Source organism: Taudactylus pleione, unplaced genomic scaffold (assembly GCF_031769625.1).
Source record: "Taudactylus pleione unplaced genomic scaffold, aTauple2 ptg000026l, whole genome shotgun sequence".
NCBI lineage: Eukaryota > Metazoa > Chordata > Amphibia > Anura > Myobatrachidae > Taudactylus > Taudactylus pleione.
Window position 1 is genome coordinate 18,524,987 of NW_028284428.1, and position 25,521 is coordinate 18,550,507.

Below are 25,521 nucleotides of genomic sequence, written 5' to 3' on the forward strand. Positions count from 1 at the left end.
CAGGCATGCCAACAATGTGATTTTTCCCACCATGGGCAACAACTGTTACCTGATTGTGATTTACAGTTTTGCAAAAACATCCTCAGCATCAACATCCTCATCAACATCCTCATCATCAAACCTCATCATCCTTGTTGTTGTTATTGCTAACTACATAAATATCCTCCTCATGCAATTCCACAGAAGCATCCTCAATTTCTACGTCAGCATGTTGACTTGTGCTGCTCATCCCCGCATTTGCAGAGGGCACACAAATGGTGGAAGTATGATCCTTGTCAAGTACAGTATTAGAAAGGTCAGGCTCACACATGGCAATGGCGGACACACTTGGACTCTCCTCGGGGATCTTTGACTTTTCGGAGCCATTTTTTATTTGTTTTGTACCTCTTCTACAAGCAGAAGGGCTTAAATCATCATAACTAGAACCATCAGTCATAAATAAAGGCCAAGGCCTTATCCTTTCCATGCCACTTTGCGAAGTGAATGGCATATTGAAATTTTTTTTTCTCTAAGGCTGAATTAGCTTTAGATTTTTGTGCTTTAACAGGGTAAAAGTAGATATTTTTAGCCTGACTTTTTGGCCTGACTTAAGCCCTGGTACATCGGCCTTCATAGATGATGTTGACGGCCTTGATTCGTCATCATGATTGCTGCCAGCAGCTACAAGACTGGTATGTGGATCCTGCTCTCCGGTCATGTTACTATCCTCCATACTCACCAAACAATTATACCACAGCTAAATTGGGGCTAATGCACACAACCACATTTAGAAATTATTTTTTTATTTTTTTCACACTGGGGGTGAAGAGCTCCCCTGAAAGAGGCAGCAGCCCCTTGACAGACAGCAGCACAGCACCCCTGCACACCTATGTTGCTGACAAGTGTGGCTAACATGCACACAGAAAAAATAGTTTTTGTTTTTTTTTCACACTGGGGGTGGAGAGCACCCCTGAAAGAGTCAGCAGCCACTTGACAGACTGTAGCACAGCACCCCTGCGCACCTACATTGTTAACAGTTGTGGCTAACATGCACACATCATTTGTTTCCACACTGGGGGTGAAGAGCACCCCTGAAAGAGGCAGCAGCCCCTTGACAGACAGCAGAACAGCACCACTGCACACCTACGTTGTTGACAAGTGTAGCTAACATGCACAGAAAAAAATAGATTTTTGTATTTTTTTTCTTCACACTGGGGGTGAAGAGCACCCCGGAAAGAGGCAGCAGCCCCTTGACAGACAGCAGCACAGCACCCCTGCACACCTATGTTGTTGACAGGTGTGGCTAACACACACATAGAAAAAATAGTTTTAATTTTCACACTGGGGTGAAGAGCACCATTGAAAGAAGCAGCAGCCCCTTGACAGACATGAGTAGCACAGCACAGCTGCGCACCTACATTGCTCAGAGGTGTGGCTAACATGCACACAGAAAAAAATGTTGTTTTTTTCACACTGGGGGTGAAGAGCACCCCTGAAAGGGGCAGCAGCCCCTTTACAGACAGCAGCACAGCACCCCTGCATACCCATTCTATGTTGCTGACAAGTGTGGCTAACATGCACACAGAAAAAAATATATATTTTTTTCACACTGGGGGTGAAGAGCACTCCTGAAAGAGGCAGCAGCCCCTTGACAGACAGCAGCACAGCACCCCTGCGCACCTATGTTGGTGACAAGTGTGTGTGAATAACATGCACACAGAAAAAAAATGTGTTTTTTTCACACTGGGGGTGAAGAGCACCCCTTATGGACAGAGCACCCCCTGGACAAAATATCAGAACAGTCAGCCCCTATGGACAACAGCCAGCCAGCTCATATGGACTACAGCCAGCCAGCCCCTATGAATGGACAGGACAACCTCAGTCACAACAACAACCAGCCAGCCCCTATATGGACAACAGCCAGCCCTTAAGCAACACAACTGTAGCCAGCCCCTATGCACAGCAGCACAGCACAGCTCTCAGCTCCCTCCCTCTTCACTGTCCACAGCCGGAATGAAAAATGGCTGCGATCGCGGGACCTTTATAGAATCCAAAACCCACTAGAATCTGATAGCAGCATGATAATGTTTTCCCTCATTTTCAGATCTGAGTCAGAAAGGAAAATTTGATTTAACTTGGATCTGACTCAGGTCTCCTAAATTCGGGTGGGTTTGGTTCTCAGGGAACTGCTGACCGGCAGGCTGAGACTGATAAGCACATGTGTGTACTCACTGTAGAAGGCAACCGTGTAGAGGCTCTGTTAGATTCTGGAAGCCTGGTGACACTTTTGAAAGCATAAGGGGAAAACTGTTGGTGTGACATGCATACATGGGGACACTCACTATTATATTACTGCAGAAGTGAACATCGAGACACAATGTGGTGCCGCAATAGTCTCTGTGGGTTTGGTACATGGCTTAATGTATGATGCAATTTTGGGGAGAGACTTTGCTCACTTCTGGAAGTTGTGGGAAAGTCGATTTTGCACAGAGGTTTATCACCTTGACTCAATTAAGAAGGTTACTGGTGTAGTAGCAGAGGAAGTTTCCTTTTTCTAGTATGATTGGTGAACCAGAGAATGCGGAGCGTGATGGTGGCTCACCAAGTGATGTGCCTCCCACTGAGGTGGGAAGTGTTATTGAGCCAGTTGATCATCTGCCTGATTTAGAGGTCATAAGAGAGGTCTTTGTCGTGGAGCAGTTAAATGACCCTACTCTGGTAAAAGCCAGGGAGAATGTCAAGGTGATCGATGGTAAACCCATAGACCCCGATAGTCCTTTGTCATATCCTCAGGTGACTAAGAAGGGGGAAGATATTGTGGAACAATTAATAGTTCCCAAAGCATACAGAAGAACAGTGTTAGATCTGACCCATGGTCATATAACAGCAGGCCACCTAGGGGTAGAGAAAACCACTGAGTGAATTATGCAGAGGTTTTATGGGCCCGGGGTCCATAAAGAGGTATCTGACTATTGTGCATCCTGCCCTGAATGTCAGTATCATGCTCCAAGGCCACATTTCAAAAGTCCCCTGGTTCCGTTACCTATTATTGAAGTTCCATTTGAAAGAATAGTTATGGATTTGGTTGGGCCATTAATGAAATCTGCCCGGGGCCATCAATATATTCTGGTGATAATGAATTACGTTTCCAGGTACCCGGAGCGATACCATTATGCAATATGTCAACCAAGACCATTGCTAGAGAATTAGTCCATGTCTTTAGCAGGTTGGGAATACCTAAGGAGATCCTGACTGACCAAGGTACCCCATTTATGTAAAAAATCATGAAAGAGTTATGCCGCCTGTTTAAAATTGACCAGTTAAGAACCTCTGTGTACCATCCCCAGACTGATGGATTAGTGGAGAGGTTTAATAAAACTTTAAAACACATGCTAAGGAAAGTAGTGGACAAAGATGGTAGAGATTGGGATTACTTGTTACCTTATTTGCTGTTGGCTTTACGAGAGGTTCCCCAATCCTCCAAAGGGTTTTCCCCTTTTGATTTATTGTATGGGAGACATCCAAGGGGATTACTTGACATTGCCAAAGAGACATGGGAGGGGAAGTCCAGTCCGTATAAAACAGTTATTGAGCATGTTTCCCAAATGCAAGAAAGAATTGCTGCTGTGGTGCCAATAGTAAGAGAGCACTTGGAGCAGGCCCAACAGGCAGGCCCAATTTCTGATCAGAAATAGGGTGATGTTTTTTGACATACCAGGGAAAACCACGGTCATTAAACAAGACATAATCACTGACCCAGGGGTTAAGGTTAACCTAAGCCCTATAGGTTACTAGAAGCAAAAATATTTTAGAGTTGGGTGTAATTGAAGAATCGCACAGTGAGTGGTCAAGTCCCATGGTGCTCATTCCAAAGCCCGATGGGGGTGTGCAATTCTGCAATGACTTCTGGAAATTGAACAGTGTGTCAAAATTCGATGCCTACCCTATGCCTAGGGTGGATGAACTAATTGAAAGGCTGGGAACAGCCAGATATTTAACTACTCTTGACTTAACCAAAGGGTATTGGCAAGTGCCGTTAACTGAGAACACCAAAGAATAGACAACTTTTTCTGCACCAGAGGGGTTGTTTCAATACAAGATGTTGCCCTTTGGGCTACATGGGGCACCTGCTACCTTTCAAAGAATGATGGATAGGATTCTAAGGCCCCATAGACAGTATGCTGCTGCTTATCTGGATGATGTGGTCATTCATAGTCCTGATTGGCAGTCTCACTTGCCCAGAGTACTAGCAGTGTTGGACTCCATCTATAAGGCAGGTTTGACAGCCAACCCAAAAAAGTGTTGTCTAGGGATGGAAGAAGTAAAGTATCTTGGGTACACCATTGGCAGAGGTTTGATAAAGCCACAGCTAAATAATATTGAGGCAATACAAAACTGGCCACGACACCTGAATAAGAAGCAGGTGAGAGCCTTCTTAGGGATCACTGGGTATTATAGGAGGTTTATACCCAATTTTGCAACCATTGCAGTCCCACTGACTGACCTTACCAAAGGAAAATGGAAAGTCATGGTGGAATGGACTCCTGAAGCAGAGAAGGCTTTCCAGGAGTTACAAATAGTATTATGTACCCAACCAGTTCTGATGACACCTGATTTTGACAGAGTTTGTTGTACAGTTGTCTGATTATTTCATTCCTATATACGTCCTGGTCCTGTATTACAAGGGCCCCACCCATGTCTGCCGGACGGAATATTAGACTGTTATTATCAGCCAAATTTTTAAGGGTATGATGTTCATCCCTGTTTAAATTGTGTCTCTGTAGTTGTAATTCTTTAATTTCACTAGCTGACTCTTGTTCCAGCATTCTTGTAAAAGTACGTATTTAAGCGTTAGAGGACTGTGGTTTGAAGCAAGACTTAGGCACAAGCTTTCTCAATGCTTCAGGTAAGCGAAATTGCAATGTATGGTTAGGTATTTGTTTACCATAGAATTCTTTCAATTTGAGTTGTCGAGTCAAGCGGTGTTGTTCAACCTGCCATTTAAACTGATCAAAAGGAGTAGAAGGTACAAATGATAACCCATGGTTCAGAACAGCTCTTTCAGTTCTGGATAGTTCATATGAAGATAGATTTATGACTATATCCTGCATTGCCGGGGTGACTTTGGGCCTCGTCCCCTTTCTCTTCCATTGCCTGCTGCATCTGGTGTAATGCCTGTGCCTATTCCGGGATCTTTTGCCCGGGTTGAAAGCCCTAAAGGGAATGTTCTATTTTTAGGATTTTTATTACATTCTGGTATATCTGAATCACTGGCTGATGTAGAAAATTCATTAGGGGACTCACATTCTTGTTCTCTCCCACAGGTCTTCTATTGATCCGATTTTGACCACTATGTGTCCATTGGTACACTGTGTTATTGTCATAATCCTGGTCGACTTTAAGTAGTGTTTCTTTTTTAAATTTGATTAAATCACGCTTATATATCTGGATTTCATTTGTCAATTTTTCGTACCAATTGGCAGTGGTATCTGAATCTAACAAAGGTTTATATGTAGTTTCAAGTGCAGTTATCTTTTTTTTATGCTATTCATCTCCATATATTGTTTACTATAGGTCACATATATGTCTCTCAGTATATGTGGGATATTATGCTTCTTAGTGCATATATGTTCTGTTATAGTATACAGTCATCAGTTGCTTCAATAGCTATGAATGGTACATTAAGTACTTGATATTGATGTAGGTGATGTATGCAGCTAACTAATCATTTTTAATATCTTTTACACTTGTCTTTACAGCCTTTTGACTTTGTTTGTTATGTTGCTATGGTGAGGGGGTGCACAGATATGACGTCCATACCCACACACGGGTCGGGGTTTGATGACGTCATTCCACATGAGCCGCTGATCGGGTGCGAGGTCCCGCAATCAGCAATGGCGTCCACTTGGTGCTCGTCTATATTAAAGCAAGACACGTTTTTGTATATTGTTATCCTGATGAAAGTGCCACACTAATAAATAGGCACTGAAACGTTGCCGTAAGATGCCGCTGTCTGAGTGAGTGATGTTGTCCAGGAGTGCCACACCACTGGGAAGTATATCCATTAACAAAAGTAAATAACGTAAAAATAAGCTATCACTTGACTTACCACAGGCTCAGGCTGCCCAGTCAATGTCAGTCACTCTGGGCTGGCTCATGGATGGGACTGCCAGCCAGGGAGGTAGGGTCTCTATAGAGGAAGAAGTGTTGCTGCCGGCCAGGTCTTGAAGTTGATAGTGCTGTACTGTCGATGTTCCCGACATGTGGAAATTAATTAGTGCTTGACTGCCTGCAGTGCAGTGCACTGCTTAAGTTTTTGGGCCACGGCAGAGGTGAGGGGCAGGCTCCCGGCACATGCCCAATGACGTCGCACATTACAACGTCATTGGTATGCACAGTGAGTGTACCATAACGGAACGCACTACAAGGTGAGTACCCGGTATGTGTTGGGAGGGGAGTTTCAGGCTGAAACTCGGGGCCCCTCTGCACCTCGGGACAGGAGTACCCTTTGTACCCCCCAATCGCAGGGCCTGAGTGCCACCTCTGATATTAACAACTGCGTTACGTGCGTATAAGCAGAATAGCGATCCATGCTGAATCAGGCCCTAAGTTCTCTATGAATGAAATACCATCAGAGGTGTATGAGGTCCCTTCATATGTACTTGGTGTCTGGATGGAATTGATAGAATAAATTACTTTCTGTCCCACAGTTTTTTAATATATTTATACTTAACATTGTGATCTCTTTTTTGTTTTTTGTTTGTTCAGAAGTGAGAACATCAACTGCTTGGTGTTTTAGGAAGTTATAAAATATATTCCATTGTTAATACAGTATGTATCTGTATTTTGAACGATTGTAAAAAAAAAAGCGTGCAATACATATGATTTACTGTATGTCTCATGGAAAACAAAATATTTAGAGACATAAGGTATAACTACAATATACTCTCATAAATTAATAAAAATCTTGGTTCTACTTTTAGTATCTGAAAGGTCTACAACTTTCCTAGTTACTAAAGCTTACAAGGACATTTGCTATTAGTTTCTACGGTAACATGAAACAACCAGCATGTTTACGTCCTTTGCAAGGCCAAGGGGCTTTATAAAATTTAATATAAAATGTCACATTACCCTCCTTGGCCTCACTTTAAAGAACAATAAGTAATTGAATAACATGTTCTGATGATTTTTTAACCCTATCAAAAACAAGCATATTTGACATTTGTGCCATAAATTTATTTTGATAAGTTTTTTGCAATTTCCTTCTTTGTACCTGTAGTTATTTTTCCTTTCTATGTTTATGTGCTTGATATGCAGCCATAGATTAGGTTTTGTATCCTTGATTATTCATATATTTCGTTTCTGAAATCTGTAAATCCTGGCAGTATTATTGGTTATTTTCTATATCTTGTATTTCTAATCATTTACATCATTTGGTATGAAAATAGCATCACTTCTTATACTTCAGTTCTCTATCTCTATATGACTGATTACTTGGGCTAAATTCGATAAAAATTAATCATTGTTAGATTTTAAATTGATCTAAAACCGACCAATATCGACGTTGTGTTTGTGTGTCTAAATTGCTCATTTACTAGCCGTTGATTTTATGTGTTTTTGTGTAAATCAGCGTCGATGTTGGTCAAGTTTGCTCTACTAAAGTTAGTAGATTTTGACCTAAAATCGATCATAAATTGCCTTGAAAGCTTCATGACATTGACCTCAAACCAGATCTTGCATTCCTATTGGCCAAAACCAACCATATATTATTTTTACAACCCAAAACTATAAACAAACGCCCCCAATATGAAAAAAAGCCCCTCAGAGTGAGTATGTTGGTGGTTGGAGGTAGAGGTTTAAGGAGAGAGCAGATTTCAAAGTAGTAGGGCGAAATCTAAATTGATTTTTGAATATAGTCTTGTCTATTTCTGTCTAGTCTTGTTGTGTAAAAATGTTCGTCACAGTTTAGGTCTATTGTGTATTTACTTTTGTTTTATCAACATATTTCTGTGTGTGGCTGGTGAGAATTTATGTGGAGTGTAGTTTAAGTGTAGTGTCCCAAAATATATATATGTGTATATATATATATATATATATATATATATATATATATGAGGTATTACAGCTGCTGCACAACATTGTGCTTTTCTACACATGCACAAGCAGAGAGGGGCCCAGTTATAGGCTGGAGACAGTTGGTAGAAGAGGAGTAGCAGTTGGTCAGTGGCAGTTAGTCTGAGGTAGCAGCCAGAAAGGGTGGACCTGCACCACTGTGAGGGAGAATAGTTTACCTCACAGGATCCAGTGACCTGCAGAGACAGACCAGCAATGGCATCAGCTGCTATCTGAGGTGCTGAACTATTCCACAGATGTGAGCACTAGGAGAAAAAAAGTTAAACCCTGTGTTAGCTGAAACAAGAGAAGTTTTCTGACAGCTGGAGAGGGACTGAACCCACCTGCATTGTGAATCAGGTCTGTTCCTAAAATGCAGCACAATACACTGACCCACTTTCACCTCACCCTTATATTAGGGATTAGCAACAGAGAGTCGAGACTGAATAAATGACCTGTATGACCAGGGGAGCACAGTCGTCATCTCTAATTAACAAGCACAAAGGACACCTTACAACAATGCTCCATTACTTTAATGAATTAGACATTTAAGGGATGGAATGGGTATGTAATTCTGGCTGATGGGATGCCTCCTGTCACAAAACCGACAGCGGAATCCTGATGGTTGGTATCCCGGCAGGGGTCGGGTAAGTATACTTATCCTCCCACCTTCTCTCCCTAATCATCCCTTCTTGTAGCCTAACCCTAATCCTTCCCACCCTAACCCTCCCCATTAGTGCCTAAACCTAACCCCCCACCCTTCATGCCTAAACCTAACCCTCCTCCTTAGGGGTGCCTAACCCTACCCTCCCCTTGAAAACCTAATGCTAACCCCACTATGTAAACTAAACCTAACACCCCCCCCCCGGCTAACACAAAGGACCCCCCGGACTTACCGCATTCTGGCAGCCATCTTTCTGTGTTCCGGCATTGGGATTAAGATAGGCATCAGTATTTAAACAATATAAACAGGTAAAAAGCAGCGCTGTGTTGAAGATAATGACAATTTAATAAAAAGGTAAATAAACAATTAAACCCAGTACTGAGTATACAATTACATAAAAGGAATTCCTGAGTGAATACAAAATGGAGACATGAACATTCAATATCAAAACATATAGGTATGAACCCAGTGGGCACTGGTAATATAAAGAAAGTTATACTTAAACACCCCGCAGAACAATTCAGGAAAAGCACATAGTCCAATAACAGGTGCTATTTGTTTTATTGGCTTCTGATGCAAACAGGAAGGAGTCCTTGGTTAGCGGTGATTTCACAGAAAATAATGTTCCAATATATGCAGGTGAAGACTCCTAAGGCACCATGTGGATGACATGTAAGCTACTATTTAAAGGCTGCTTTAGAGACATACAGACACCTTAAAAAGCTGCTCTCAGGCAGTGAAACGCGTTGGTAGTTATGGTTTGATCCCAAACAGTGGCACCTGACACTTTGGAGGCCAGCACCCCTTATTCTTTGATACAGTGTTTGGATCCAGGACTTTGTGCAATACTTCAAGTAACTGGCAATAGGAGTCTTCACATTATTTGCTGTGAAATCACCGCTAACCAAGGACTCCTTCCCGTTTGCATCAGAAGCTGGTAAAACAAATAGCACCTGTTATTGGACTAAGTACTTTTCCTGAACTGTTCTGCGGGGTGCTTAAGTATAACTTCCTTTATATTACCAGTGCCCACTGGGTTCATACCTATATGTTTTGATATTGAATGTTCATGTCTCCATATTGTATTGACTCAGGAATTCCTTTTATGTAATTATATACTCAGTACTGGGTTTAATTGTTTATTGACATTTTTATTAAATTGATATTATCTTCAACACAGCACTGCTTTTTACCTGTTTCTATTGTTACCCAGGAGACTAAGTACCTCCTTTTAGCAGCTGCTTCGAACAGCGATCCGTGATAGCATCCTTTGCTATATATCTTTATAGTCGGTATTTAAACGCCTATCTTAAGTCCCTTCAACCATCAGATTTAGACTGGCCGGTCTGCTAGCTACATCCCTTAAGGGACATATCTGATACTGGCTGACTGTGACTAAAATATAGCCAGTGAGTCTGAGAAGTTGCATAAACCCTATGGAGATAAGCACCACCAAGCTCATAATATAGATTAGACTTTGCAGACATTCAGCTGAACTGTGTAGTTTATACGTTCATCGTTCATCGTTCATTGTTAGATATCTTTCAGCACAGCCACTGGAATTTTCAAGGGATATCTTTTGTCTTTCATCGCTCAGAAAAACATCTGCTAATGGATAGGCCCCTTTACTGTAGCCAGAGGAGATGTCTGTCCCTCCATTCCTGACAAATAAAGTTAAACAGTTTGTTACTATTGAGTTCATTACCTGTGGCTAAGTAAACCTAACCATAGATTTAGTAAGGGAACGTGCTTCTCTGAAAGGCTGGGGTAATGAAGGAAGGTAGCAGGAGGAAATTTGGTTTACTCATCATATCATATGGCGCACCTGTTAAGCCACTAATTCTTGTCTGCCTTATTGGTGTTAATTTTTTTATTTGTATAGATGGAGGGTTAGAGAAGGAGCAGAGAGGAGGATAGAGAGGGGCAAAGATGGAGCAAATAGGAGGATAAGGAGAGAGAGACTCCTAGGCAGAGGTAGGAGGTAGAGCTGGGCACAGAGTCAAGAGGAGGAAAGGGAGCCTGACAAAACAAAATCTGGGCACAATATGTGTTATCTGAAAATGTTGCTCTGGTAAATGCCCTAGTTACACATGTTGATGTTTTTTGGGGGTGGTATGCTGCATGCACTTCATCCAGGCACAAGCAGGAGCTATGGCGGGCAGCAGTGGATTTTGTCAATGCGGTGGTCAATTTAAAAGGTAATAAGTGCAGTGTGGAAAGTGCTTTTCCAACATATGGCAAGAAGTTAAAGCAAAATGGCACAGGAGCATAGGGCAGCACAAAGAACTGGAGGTGGCTCTCCCCTGTTTGTGGAACATTCAGGACTATGAGGAGTTTGTGCACAGGATAATGTCAGAAGAATTAGTCTCCAGTGACAAGGATGCTCCACTGGCGAGTGTTACACTAAATGACAACATACACCACTAACAGTGGGGCAGATGTATGAAGCTCTGGGAAGTGATAAAGTGGAGAGTGATACACGACCAACCAATCAGCTCCCAACTGTCATTTTTCAAACACAGCCTATAACATGACAGTTGGGAGCTGATTGGTTGGTCGTTTATCACTCTCCACTTTATCACTTCCCAGAGCTTCATACATCTGCCCCATTATGTCTTATTCATACCTGACACATAATCATTGTTTACTCATCTACAACATGAGTATTTTGACACAGCGTCAAGTTTAGCTCTGCGCACTATTAAAGAAACAACATTTTTTAATGTACTTTTTTTTTCAGCCTCCAACGACAGTGCCAGCCAGAGTACAAAAAACATTCAATGTAATCTAAGCAAATTCTAAACAAATCAAACTATTGATGTGATTTATTTTCAATCCAAAAAGGACCATCAGGTGTCCAGAATATTAGGATGACTAGGCCAACTTCAGCATCAATTCAGTCTGTGGAACAGGCAGTGTAAGAGCCTGCAGTGTATGAGTCTGCAGCATATTCTGCACCATCTCTGGCAGAAGGTAAGGGACAAGTAACCATAAATGTATTTTAACAACACACAACTACATACATATGTGGCATACTAAGTGACAAACCTTACAAAAATATTCTGATTAAAAGTGGAAAAAAACAAACACTAGCTGAGTGTTGCAGTTAAAAATGACATAATCATCATCAATTAAAATTGTTGGGTCTTTTCAAAGTTTCATTTATAACCTAGGTATAAAGTAAATAAACATCCACATACAATAATACCGGGGTATTTAATTCTCAGATTCTGATGATCCTCTTTTGTATACAAATGCTGCTACTGTCCATGACCTACAGCAGGGATGGGGAACCTCCTGCCCAGGGGCTGTATAAGGCCCTCGGAATCATTTGGTCTGGCCCTCTGAGCTTTTTCTGCTAGCCTCATTTGGCAAGCAGGGTGCCTAGAAAGGCACACTGCAGCCAGAATCTATGCAGCAGTGCCATCTGGAGTGTTCTTAGGATGCTTCACATGGTCACACCGCTGCCCTTACAGCTCCTCGGAGCATCCTCAGGATGTTGCTGTAATCACCGACGACTGTGGCCCTGTCCTGTGTGACATTCCACAGAGGGGGCATGGCCTGCACCAGACCCACAAATAAAGTTATATATATCAAAATGGCCCTCAGCAGAAAAAAGGTTCCCCACCCCTGACCTACAGGATCCAGATGAAATGGTGATGCTGAACTTAGATCCCATCTCCCCAGAACAGCAAGATGATCTGTACAATACTGAGGATGTGATCCCACCATCCACACCACCACCTCAAAGAGATGCTGCATCAGATTTCCTCCAGGCAATTAAAGCCTTTGAAAGGAGACATGTTGACTACATTGCAATCCAAAGTCAACACAATAGACTAACCAGCAGACATTGTGTTGCATCAATACCAATGTAAATGCTTTAAACACAATTATATAACTAGTATTCTTGCTGCTCTAATACAACACCAAGAAGCACAAACCAACCAATTCCTAATGATGCAGTAAATGCAATTCACAACAACACGTACACTACATGAGGTCCAAACTAATACTAGAAGGAAACTTATAACCTTAGGAGCACAGTTGTTAGCATGATTACCTGAAAGAGAAGGGTTATTCTCTGTAGGCAGTTCACAACCACACACTTCTGCTGAAACTACACCTCCCAGGTGTGCCCCTGCCCACATGCTGGCCCCACAGGGCAAAACCCTGAGAAACCTCCCCTGCATAACTTCCTAAAAAAATATAAAGTTTAAATCCATACTATGCATAACTGTGTTTCCACATCATTTACATTTGTAAAATTGTCATTTTGGGTTGATTTTCTGAGCATGGGTCAGGTCATGCATTAGATATACCCACACAAAATGTGGTCAGAAGGGAAAATACTAAAGAGCATATGAAAATTATACTTAAACAAATATGGTTAACATACTAGAATAGCCAATACAGGTTACTTATTATCCAGGATATTTATCATACAGCACCACAGATAAATATAACAGTTTAATACCCAGTAGCTCTGGGAGTATATGTAACAAGATGTTTTCATTTTAAAATAAATGTAAAAAAATGGGGTGAGGGTAAGGAAGTGAAGTGGGAGCACATCTGAATTAAAGGACATCAGCTCCGATGGCAGCATGTTGAAAAAGGAAAGTATCAGGTAGATGAAGGGGAGGGAAGGGTGAGCAATTCTAGCAGGCACATTGAATTTGACATTTGCTTGTGAAAATAAGTTGCCACAAGTAGACTATAACATTATTTTACAGTAGTTTGTAGAAGTTATGGAATTGGTAGTCAATTGGTATTACAAATAAAAAGAAACAACAGCCCTATATGTTGTTAATTATGGTGTTTGGTTTTAACACATAAAAACCCACAAACAAAATAAATACTTACATGTGAAGAAGTTGTTAATCAGTGTTTGCTTACCTGCCTTCCTCTGTATGCCATCACAGAGTTGCTTCATGTTAACAAGACCCCTGCCTGCTCACTATCTACTGCATAATCAAGTGTTTCTCTGCTGCTGTCTATTGCCAGATTATGTAATAGACAGCAGCAGAGCACATTATCGGACAGTTTAGATGCTGAATGAGGCAAAATGCCCCAAGATTTAACAAGAAAATTGAACCTATTTTTTAATAGCCTAAATGTATGTTCTATCACTATCTTGGTGGCTATATGTGCCTCATTATACTTATGCTGAGCAGCAGTCTGTCATTGTGGTAATGCAGTTAGAAGCCAGGAGGAACAGCCTTAGCCTGTATTTAACAGCTTTATAAGTATTTATAAGATTATATACTTCACTTTCCCAGCAGTCACCCCATAGGTATTTGGTCCACCTCAAACATTGCATAGAGGTATGACGTACTGAGGAGCATTGTGACAAGTACCAGGATAGCCAGATATCTCACTGATAAGTTTTTGGTTTGCATCACACACCACCTGCACATTCATAGAATAGGCATGGTGCCTATTGATGTCAAGAAAAGCTCTATTCCTAGGTGGTCTCAGCCCTATATGTGTTTCAGTCTACAGCTCCCATGACATTAGGCATCCTGTTGGACTATAGAAGGCTACCTTTAGTTCATGCCACTGTGTCTCCTGGCTGGGAAAGCAGATATATGTCTTACAGAGGGGGATGAGGGCTTCCATAACCTGTGTGATGTGCCTGCTAAAAGTAGCTTGTGATGTTCCTAGCAGTTTCCCAGAAAGTCACAGCCCTATATGTGTGCAGTCTACAGCTCCCATGACATTAGGCATCCTGTGGGACTATAGAAGGCTACCTTTAGTTCATGCCACTGTGTCTCCTGGCTGGGAAAGCAGATATATGTCTTACAGAGGGGGATGAGGGCTTCCATAACCTGTGTGATGTGCCTGCTAAAAGTAGCTTGTGATGTTCCTAGCACTTTCCCAGAAAGTCACAGCCCTATATGTGTGCAGTCTACAGCTCCCATGACATTAGGCATCCTGTTGGACTATAGAAGGCTACCTTTAGTTCATGCCACTGTGACTCCTGGCTGGGAAAGCAGATATATGTCTTACAGAGGGGGATGAGGGCTTCCATAACCTGTGTGAGGTGCCTGCTAAAAGTAGCTTGTGATGTTCCTAGCACTTTCCCAGCACCTGACTAAAAGGAGCCAGCAGCAACAAAATTCAGAGCACACAGCAGCTTGTGCAGACCTGATATGACATGTGACCATGCAGTGTCTGGCTCAAGTTTATTCTTCATGAGATTATACAGCATCATTATGTTGAATTGATTGAGGCATAACATCTGTTTGACCTCACCAGCAAACAATGCATTGAGAGTTAACAACACATGTAAGAACCTAGGTGTGTAGGTGGTACCTCAGTAAGCTGCTCTGATTCAGGCTGCTGGGTTGGCTTAGTCAGTTGGTGATGTGTATACCACAAAAAGTGCAGAGCTGATCACAATATTCTACAGTAATTCCTTTTTTCCTACAGCCACAGTGCACCACATGCTTGTGTCCCTTTTTATAGGCATCACAATGAAGTTTGGCCCAATAGAAGCTGGATTAGAAGTCAAACACACCTCTCAGTTAAAAGTTTATTTTAAGGTTGATTTTGATGGTGAATTGTGGTCAATTTGTAGCCGATTTAAAAACTGACTATACATAGATAGTCATCTATGTAAAAGTATTGATTTATGGGCAGATGTTCTAATTTGTTCTGTAGTCTATTTTTAGGTTGATTTGTTTATTTTGACTTTCGTAATCTCTGATTTGAAAAATCAATGAAAAATCCACCTTTAGAAAATGTAGCATCTGAGTTCTGAATGATTTTTCAGAACTTGGTTATATTCAACTTACCTCTGGAAAATGTATGGATCCCACAAACTTGCATCTTAATACTGTATAATTTATTAAGCAGCAATTAGGTAAAATATACTTTTTTGTGATTGTTTGGTTAAGTTGCATCAAGCAGATATCTCATAGTTAAAATCACGATTTCCAAATATTTACATGCAAATTACAATTATGATGTTAATAGTGTTTTGAATACAACTTATCAGAGTTACTATGCCGTGGTTTCACAAACTGCTGGAAAAGGTCTTGAAAACACCCCAAACAAACAAAAAAATGCCTCTGGCAGATGTGTTGGTTCAAGTTGCACCCCAGTGGCTATTAGCATACAGGAAACATTTTTACATTCCTTATCCCCTCATATTGTGATAATAAGGAATATTTTTTCAGAGGTATGTACAGTCATCAGATCATAATGTCATCCTGGCCTTGAGAAAGAAGTAGTGATAGCTTATGACTGCTTATACAGTCATTTTACTGCCAGGTTCAGACACAACCACAGTATGCAACTGCACTTGTGCATCAGTTTGGCTACAAATGCACATTGCAATTAAGTTGCAATGGGCATCACGGTCGCTTAAATTCACCAGAGATACCTTGATCACTCGTTAGCAGGGATTCTCCATAGAGAACACCAGGCTTACACCATCTGAAGATGACATTAGCTACTGCAGGCAAGATCCAAAAAAAGAAAGCTTTTCAAAGCTTGTCACATTATGTCCTTATAGACAACTATGTATGTGGCTCCTGCAGGGACTGGTGATCAAAAAGTAGGCAATATCTTCAATTTCTTCCTCTTTCTATCATGTTACATTTACTATACATACTGGTGATAATTCTGCCCTTAAACATGAGGAAACAGTTGTATATTTTAAGGTCAGAATTAACTTGATAAATATGTCCCAGGAAGTCCATAAAAACCTTCTGGCAGGGCCGTAACTAGGGGTGTGCGAACAGTTCCACCATATAGAGCTCATGATTTTGTGGGCAGCACTGTCACTGCTCCACCACCCTTGCTTCTAGCTAACAGGATCCCTGAAACAGCACCCTGCTGCCAGTATTGCTGTGGCAGTGCTGCCCAGAACATCCTCAGGATGCTCTGGGCAGTGGTGCATTTACTAGTGCTTGTAGCCCTGGCATCCCTGCATGATATCATGATGCTATACTGACTCTACCAACAGAACCAAATCAAACATCTATCCTGGGGAAAAAATATTTAATTTTTTTAATTTTTCCTAGTTTCATTGAATTCAACTTAGGGTATAGCTGATAATAGTATATGTAATTATAATTATAATATAGTAAAGATGGGCGTAACATTTGGATTAATGGAAAATACACTTTATGCTACATGGCAAAATGTGTTTTGAGTCCATGAACAAGTTGGTATTGTATAAAACTAGCACCTTTGTAAAGTTTTATAAACATATGACAGCCACAATTCCAGTATCTACCTAATATCCATGCAAAGCTATGACATTTGGATGATGAACAGTGCTCGGCTCTTCTGCTGGCTGAGCTGTATTGCAGCAAAACTGATCTTTATAACCCTGGCGGGTGAAATGGCGGTCTCCTGCACAGGATGAACCTTGGACCTATCAGAAAGGGCTGACCAGCAGTACTTTTAGCTGGAGATGGATGTATTACAGATGATCTATTCTGCTGAAGGACCAAGAGTGTGAGCTGTTTGGGCTGCACTATTCCACAAGAAGCAGTTACACGCTGCTCTCTACACCTAGCAATGCCACTGACCTGCCATTCAAGCCATTCACACCCCAAAATTGTGCTTTTGTCTATGTGTTTATGTGTGATTGAGTGGATAAGTGAGTATATGGCATAAAGAAAGATATGGAAGAGAGGAAAATAGAGAAATACAGATGTAGCCACGCTCATCTGCAGCATGGATGGCATGACTAGTGTGCCCACATCTATGGCATGTGCATGCATATGCATGTGCATGCCATATACATCAATGGAGTAATTGCCTGTGCTGCGCTATGCCGCGATGCGTGTGCCCATGCGTATGCATCTCGACAACGATGAGCATGGCTACGTCTGTAAGGGAGAGAGGAAGTAGAGAGAAAGAGAGAAAAGAAAGGAGGGGATATGATCAAAAAGAGGGAGAGAGAAAAAATAGGGAGATACAGAAAATAGGAGAAGAGAAAGAGGATGGCTGGGTGAGACATAGAGATTGAGACACAGAACAAAGAAGGGAAAAAGAGAGACAGATTGGGGGAGAGATAGGAAAGAGAATGAACAGGGAAAGAGGGAGTGAGTGTGGTAAAAGGTGGAGAGACAGAGAAGGGGAGGGAGAGAGAGGGATAAAAGGGAGAAAGTGGTAGAGAATAGGAAAAGAGGGGGAGAAAAAGCGATAGTGGAGAAGAGAGAGAAAGATGTGACGGTGGGAGGGGAGATAAAGGGGGAAAAGCCTGCAATGTTGGGCACAACAGCAAGAGTATAAAGGACATGTTTGTGTAAAACTCATCCTAAACCATCAGAAATGAGCTAATCAATTATAATATGTTTAGGCCCAAAAGATCAAATGGAACAAGATCCATTATTGTATTTTTAGAATAAGTATTAATAAATTGCTTTTAAAACTGTAATATTGATGAATTAGTTATACTGTGAAGGTGAGATACAAAAGCCCAGTCTCAAGGTCAATATCACCTGATCAATAGAACTTCATTAAAATTAATTTTGTTAATGCAGAAAAAAAGGAAAATGCAGATGCACACTCTAAGCACTAAGAATTCTAATGGTCAAAATATTTATAATAAACTCCAACAATTAACATGTTTTTTTAAGTAAGGTTCTTAGTACATATTTGGCCAAAGATGTTTGCCCACCTACCATGTGAACCCCATAAGGTGGGTCCCTAACATCCCTAATACTAACACATTAAATACATTTATCTTGGACTTTAATAGAGCCTATTTAAATGTGTGTACTGCAATGTAAAGGACCCATACCAATTAAAATCAACTGAGGCAGGTGGAAGGAGTGCTAGCTCAAGAGAAGGGGTCTCACCTTCGAATGTGCCTTAAATACACATATACACAGAGCAAAAAAGGGGCGGTTGGGATGCATATCCTAATCTTAAACATAATATGAGAAGCTACCATACTGAGACCTATAGTTCTAATGCAGAAAAAAAGAATACGCAGGTGCATACTCTAAGCACCAAGAATTGTGATGATCAAACAAATGTGTGCTGATACCACTGAACCCCATAACGCCCATTCATACATCTCCACCACTGTTTTAATTGAGCAAAGTGGATTTTGTGTAAGAACGTATAGCTGGAAGTCACTTTTAATAAAGTTTTGGTGTATTTAATCAGCTGTATATAATACAGTAATTTATGTTTAGAATTGTAAAATAAAAGGAATATCTAAGTTATTACATATCATGTGATATTAATCTAATTATTTGGTCATGTTTGCGGCTTCAAGTGATAATAATATGACAAGTACCATGTATTATGTATTAGATATTATTCCATTTATTGCCATGTTCCTAAATATTTCGTAGCATAAATGTGGATTTAAAGATCTTACGAAAATCAGCAGACTATCACAAGGGTACAAAATGTTGTGTTTTGTCCATTACAGGTGTGTTACTTTCAGTTAAGTAGTTTACTGCCATAAAATCTTTACCAAAATGAATGTAAGTTCCCTTATGTAATGACTATTGTAAATGTAAGGATTATTAAAGATAAAGCAATATATTGTCAAATTAATGAAGGACATAACATTGTCTTGATTCTAAGAAGTGGTAAAAAAAACAGACATGAGATAAATTGACTTATATAGGAAAAAAATAAATGTGTATTTTCTCCTGCAGCATTATATTGTCAGAATTAATCTTGATGAACGGATTCTCTGCTACAAGGTTGTATCTTCTTTCTTTTTTATGCTTTTAAATCCAAGGTCAAATGGTAGGCAACATGAGACCTTGAGAATGTCATTGACTAGAAAAGTATAGACTATGAAACTACAGTACTAATTATTTACTGTTTATATTGTTACAGATATAAAGGTAGACAGGAGAAAAGAGACAGGAATTGCTATAAATATTATATGCCTGCGCTTTTAAGTTAGCAAATATGCATGACTAAACTGAAGAAATTGCAGACATTTAATTTTGTTTTTGAATGCCAGAAAGGGTTACTGTACATAAAACTCGTGCCACACATAATTAATGGTAAGCACACCTAGATATTTTATTATTATGAAAATTATTTAACAGTAAATGGTAACACCACAAGCAAACTGTGGTACATTGATATTTACAATACAATAATTGCTTTTTGTTATGTTCATATAATGATACAACCTACAAATCCAGTAAATCCAAATGATAAATATGGTAGTTTCTCGATAGGCCCCATTGTAATAGCACAAGAGGAACAATAGAATTCTCAGTGGCATTATATCCCCAGTGGCATTAACCCCCCACCCACCAGTGTCCATAGACCCTCAATGTGACAATATCCCCTTCCGCCACCACCACCACCACCGTGTTTCACTATAAATATAAGTATAATCCACCCCCTCCCCTCAGGACCAACAGAGTGCTTGGGTAGAAATAAGTTTCCCTCCTTGGCACGGCATACTGGGGTGCAATTTCAACACTCTTTGGCCCTCATTCAGAGCCGTACGCTCTGAGCAGAGCGCACGCTCTGAATGAGGGCCGCCCTCCATAATTATGGAGCGTCCTCCTGGACGCTCGTATAGCTGTGGGTCACCACCCATCGCGACCATCGCCACTGCGAGCCGGAGCCTGCGGTTGAGGTTTTCAACCGCAAGGCCCGGAGTGATTTTGGCTCTATCAGAGCCAAAATCACTCCCACTGACATCACTAGTGATGTCAGTGGGCCAGCTTCTGACGGTAGGCGTTCCCTTGGGAACGCCCCCGTCAGGGAGGCACGCCCCCGGCACGCCCACAAAGGGGGCGTGCTGTCAATCAACATCGACAGCACGCCCCCTTTGATCAGACACAACGAGCGAAGGAAAGTCCTTCGCTCGTCGCGTCTGGCGCATGCGCACGACGGAGCTCCCGCCGTCGTGCGCATGCTCAGTGCAGACCATCGACCCACTTGCGAGCGGACAGCCGCTCGCGAGTGGGTCTGAATCAGGCCCTTTGTTTTCTGTGAGAAAGTGATACATCACTGACAGGGTCTAGATGAGCAGAAGGAAATCCATTTTGCACATGTGCAGAACAGATTTCCTTATTAACAGCCGGGGACAGATGCAAATCCCACCTGGCTTTTGTCGCATCCCATGCGGCTATGTCAGTTAAGTAGTTAAGACCATCAAACCATTTATTTATTTACCTAGTGTGGCACATTTAGCCCAGTTTAAGCAATTGTTTCAGGCTTATTTGTTTAACTTTTTTATTTTTAAATCCCTTATAGTTAAAGGCTTTTTAGCAGAGCCGGCCCTAGGCAAGATTTTGGGTGGTGCCCCCCCTCGAACCCCCATGGGTACCTGAAAAGAGGTGTGGTCTCACAGAAGGGGCATGGCCTCACTGTGCTGTGGCCCCTTCCCCTATTGTGCTGTGCTCTCTGCACCCCTCTCCCAGCACAGATCACAGCACACATCCATCACCCAGCACAGCACCCCTCTCCCAGAACAGATCAGAGCACCTAGCACCTGTCTCTGAGTACAGCACAGATAACAGCACCCCTCACCCAGCACAGCACCCCTCTCCTAGCACAGAACCTATCACCCCTGTCCCAGCAGAAAACCCTTCAACCCTCTCTCAGCACAGCACCCCTCTCCCAGCACAGATCGCAGCACAGCACTCCTCTCCCAGCACAGATCACAGCACAACACACCTCTCCCAGCACAGCACAGGTCACAACACTCATTACCCATTTCCAAGCACAGCACCCATCACCCCGGCACTCATCCAGCACAGCACCCCACTCTCCAAGCACAGCACTGTATCAGCACTCCTCACCTGACCCAGCACCCCTATCCCAGTACAGTGCTCTCCCTCCCAGCACAACACCCCTCACCCAGCACCCTGGCCCTCACCCAGCACAGCACCCCCCTCTCCCAGCACAGCACAATGGCACCCCTCATCTGACCCAGCACCTTTATCCCAGCACAGCAACCCCCACCCAGCACAACACCCCCATCTCCCAGCACAGCACAAAGTCAGCACCACCCTCACCCAGCACCCCTATCCCAACATAGCACTCTCCTTACAGTAAGCACCACAGCATCCTGACCCTCTCCCAGTTCCAGGCTTGCTTTACTTGAGCGCAACCTGGAGAGCCACTCGACTTGTGATACATCAAGCTGCAGGTGGCAGAGCCGCTTTTCCCAGCTCAGGCTGGCAGGCCCCGTCCTGGTGCATGTCTCAGCGCTAACCAGTAGCCACTGTCCTGGTGCCCCTCCCCCTCAAACTTGTATTCTGCTGTTCTGCCACTGCCCGCTTACTGTTTGCTGCTGCCAGGCCTGATCGGAGCTGTCAGCTGTGCTCCAATTGAGGAAGCTGAGCAGCGGCAGTAGCAGCTGCCAGTAGCAGCTGGCGGAGTATCTGATAAAAATAGATTTTGTACCATGCGCTCACCTTGTCTATATATCATATTATAGAAAATGTAGCTAAGGTAAAAAATGTGGAGATGACAACAGATCTAATGAATGTTATAAACAATCTTTTATTTATATAGACACCATATACCAATGCGTCTAGTGATATGGATGGCTATTTTAGACTCTTATATGTCTCCTTTCTGGTAGTAAGAGTATGATGGTAAAATAATCTAATAAAAATTATATATGATGATTAAGTCCTATATGGAAGGATCAAGGTATGTCTGGGTGGCTGGTGTGCCCTTTGAGGGGGTTACCTTTCCGTAAATATATACGGTACCATTATGTTATAATATCAGCTCAGTATTTGTCCATACTGACTAGTAGCCAAGAAAAAGTCAGCCAATAGGACTGATCCCAAGTTGGGTAAATAATGTCCGGGTGGTAGGTGTGCCCTTTGAGGGGGTTACCTTCCCGTAAATATATACGGTACCCTATGTCTAAAAAGACAAGTATGTGTATGTCCCTTTGGCTACTTGCAATGTGCTAGGGAAGTGAGGGTAACCTTATGTAGAAAGGTAGCTCTCCGTATGTGGATATCCACGTACGTGTCCCTGCACTGTCTGAAGCAATGTCCCGGTGATAGAGTGAGCCGTGCAAAGTGTGACTGCAGCGTCCCGCTAGCGGGGCTTACCGGTCGGCGTCTTCACTGAATGTCAGGTGTTGCACTGTCCATGCGGTGTATGGAGGAGGGGAGCAGTGCGGTATGATTTCAATTTCCGCAGTCAGTTAAGCCGGACCACTCGCTCAACCCTCTACTTCTAATGCACGCTGCTCTGTAGTATGGCAGAGGAGGGTGCTGTTTCCTGCTGTTTCCTGTTAGGAGGATAAGGAGTAGCAGCGTGAGGCTGTGCACAAGGCTCTCTGCTTCCTTAGTCACGTGTGTGGAAAACTGGGCATAGTATCTGCCCAGCCGGCATCAGGTGCCCTGTCCTTGCCTGCCCCACCCTCCGCCAGCTCTTGGCAGGCTTGTATGCCTCAAGGCATTTGCTTCATTTGCCTATGCCTAGGGATGGCTCAGAATATGATTTCTGATTCTTTGTTGTTAAACATCATAGTTCCATATAGCAGTGATAGTGCTTTGTGATTGCCATGCTAATATGGCAGCTGATAATGAGTGTGAACAGCATGTTCAATAGGTTTTAATATACATCAGGGGAAGCCAACCTTGGTCTTCGAAAGCTACTAACAGTTCACATTTTCCAAACAACCTAGCCGATGCACAGGTGTATTCATTACTCACTAACACATTTGAAAAGATCCACAGGTGGAGCTAATTATTTCACTTTCGATTCTGTGAGGAGACCTGGAAAACATGCACTGTTGGTAGCTCTTGAAGACCAGGGTTAGCTACCCCTGATCTACATGGTCACTGACCTATTGGCTGTGCACAGAACACTTTTAGGATCAGAAACATCTTTTATAATTGTGTACTATATTGATAGATTATTGCAGCAATAAACACTTTGGTTACTGTGTACTGACACCTTAATACTGTACTAAATATGTTATTGTCATATATCTGGACTACCTTGCATTTCATTCATGGTTCAAAATAAATGAGTAAGATCCACCTTATCATCTCTGTATTTTTGCACCCTTAACCAGAACACACAAATCACTTTTGGGTTTGTACTGTGTGACAGCAGAAAAATGCAATTGTCATGACTAGGGTAAAGGTATTGAACTAGTTTATTATCATCAGTTCATAGCCTCCACATGCAACAAAACAGGTGAGAACAGTCATGAAGGATACTTTTAATGCTCCAATTTAATAGAGTTTTTGTTTTCTTTGCATTCCCTACTGTGTCCCATTATGTAGATCTTAAAAGACTTACCGAAGGAACTACTGAAAGCTAAGGTTTCTATATGTTCACACAGCAGCTGTATTGGAGCTGAATAGGCACTTATTTGCACAGCGTGTGATGTATGTTTTTGCACTGTGCATGATTCGTACCTAAGCACATGTAATTATGAGTTATATTTACTAAAGGTCAAAATCGACCGACATCGAAGTTGTGTTTCTGAGGCTAAATCACAAGTTTATTAACAGACAATTTTTGATTTGGATTTTAAATATTAATAAATGTGTAATAAAGCCCCAGAAATACAACATCGATGTTGATCGATTTAGTAAATTTACCCCTACGTGTGGTGCAGAGCTATCTGCATTTCATGCGCATTTCCAGTTGTGACTGAAGACTCAGAGACATAATTGGCTGTAGTGGGTGTTCTCGGTTTTTGACAAAGTTGGCCACCTCCTCCTGCCTCAAACCTACACTCCATCATGCTCTGTGACACTTTTTTTTTCTGGTTTGTCTCCTACTTATCCAACTGCTCCTTCTTTGTATGTACACCCACCTCTTATCTCTCTTCCGCTTCTGCATCCTGGGTCCCCAAGGTTCACTCTTTGAACTCCTGGGGCCAAATGTAATAGGATGAGAGTTTAGAAGATGTGAGAGTTTAGCAGTAAACTCTCGCACTTTTTAAACTCGGCCACTATAATAGAATCTGAGAACATGCAAACCCGCATGTTTTTAGACTCAAAAAATTCTCACAATTTCTCATTCAGATATTTTCCCATTTTGAAGATAAAACTCGACCAATGTGAGAGGTTACTGCTAAACTCTCACATTTTCTAAACTCTAACCCTACTACATTTGGCCTCTTCTCTTTCTTTTAAACTGCTTTACTCAAGGAGCTTGTCATCTGGCCTCCAATACCACCCCAATGCAGACAATACACAAATTTACTTTTTTTCCTCTCTCTCTCTCTCTCTCTCTCTCTCTCTCTCTCCTTCTTCTCTATCCCTATTCTTTCTGTCAGTCAGCCATCATCTCCTGGAGTGCACAGTGGTTTGTGAACTTAATTTCTTTAAATCATAGTTATCTATCTTTCCCAAAGCCAATGTCCCCCTCCTCTCCCACTCTCTCCCTATCTGTTGATAAAATCTCCCTCTCCTCAGTTCTTCAAGTCATATGTCTGAGTGTCAAAATTGACTGTGCCCTTTTTTTTCCTAACATTCACATCTCTCTATCAATCATGCCATTCCTCCTCTAAGAATAAAAGGATAGATAGATAGATAGATAGATAGATAGATAGATAGATAGATAGAATCATAGATTGATAGAAAGGTAGATTACACTGTGAGTTGATAAATGACCTGTTTGTGATTCAAAATATACACTACTGACCTCATTTAGTGAGATCAAAATTTGCTTTGGAAAAGTTAGATTCACCCAGTATTTAGGGGTTCTTCTTGGCTGTGTTTACCTATAAAATCCTCCAGCAGCAATGATACTACATTTATTCATCATTACATAATCAAAGTCAGTTAAAAATATATTTGCACACATTGTAAATATAA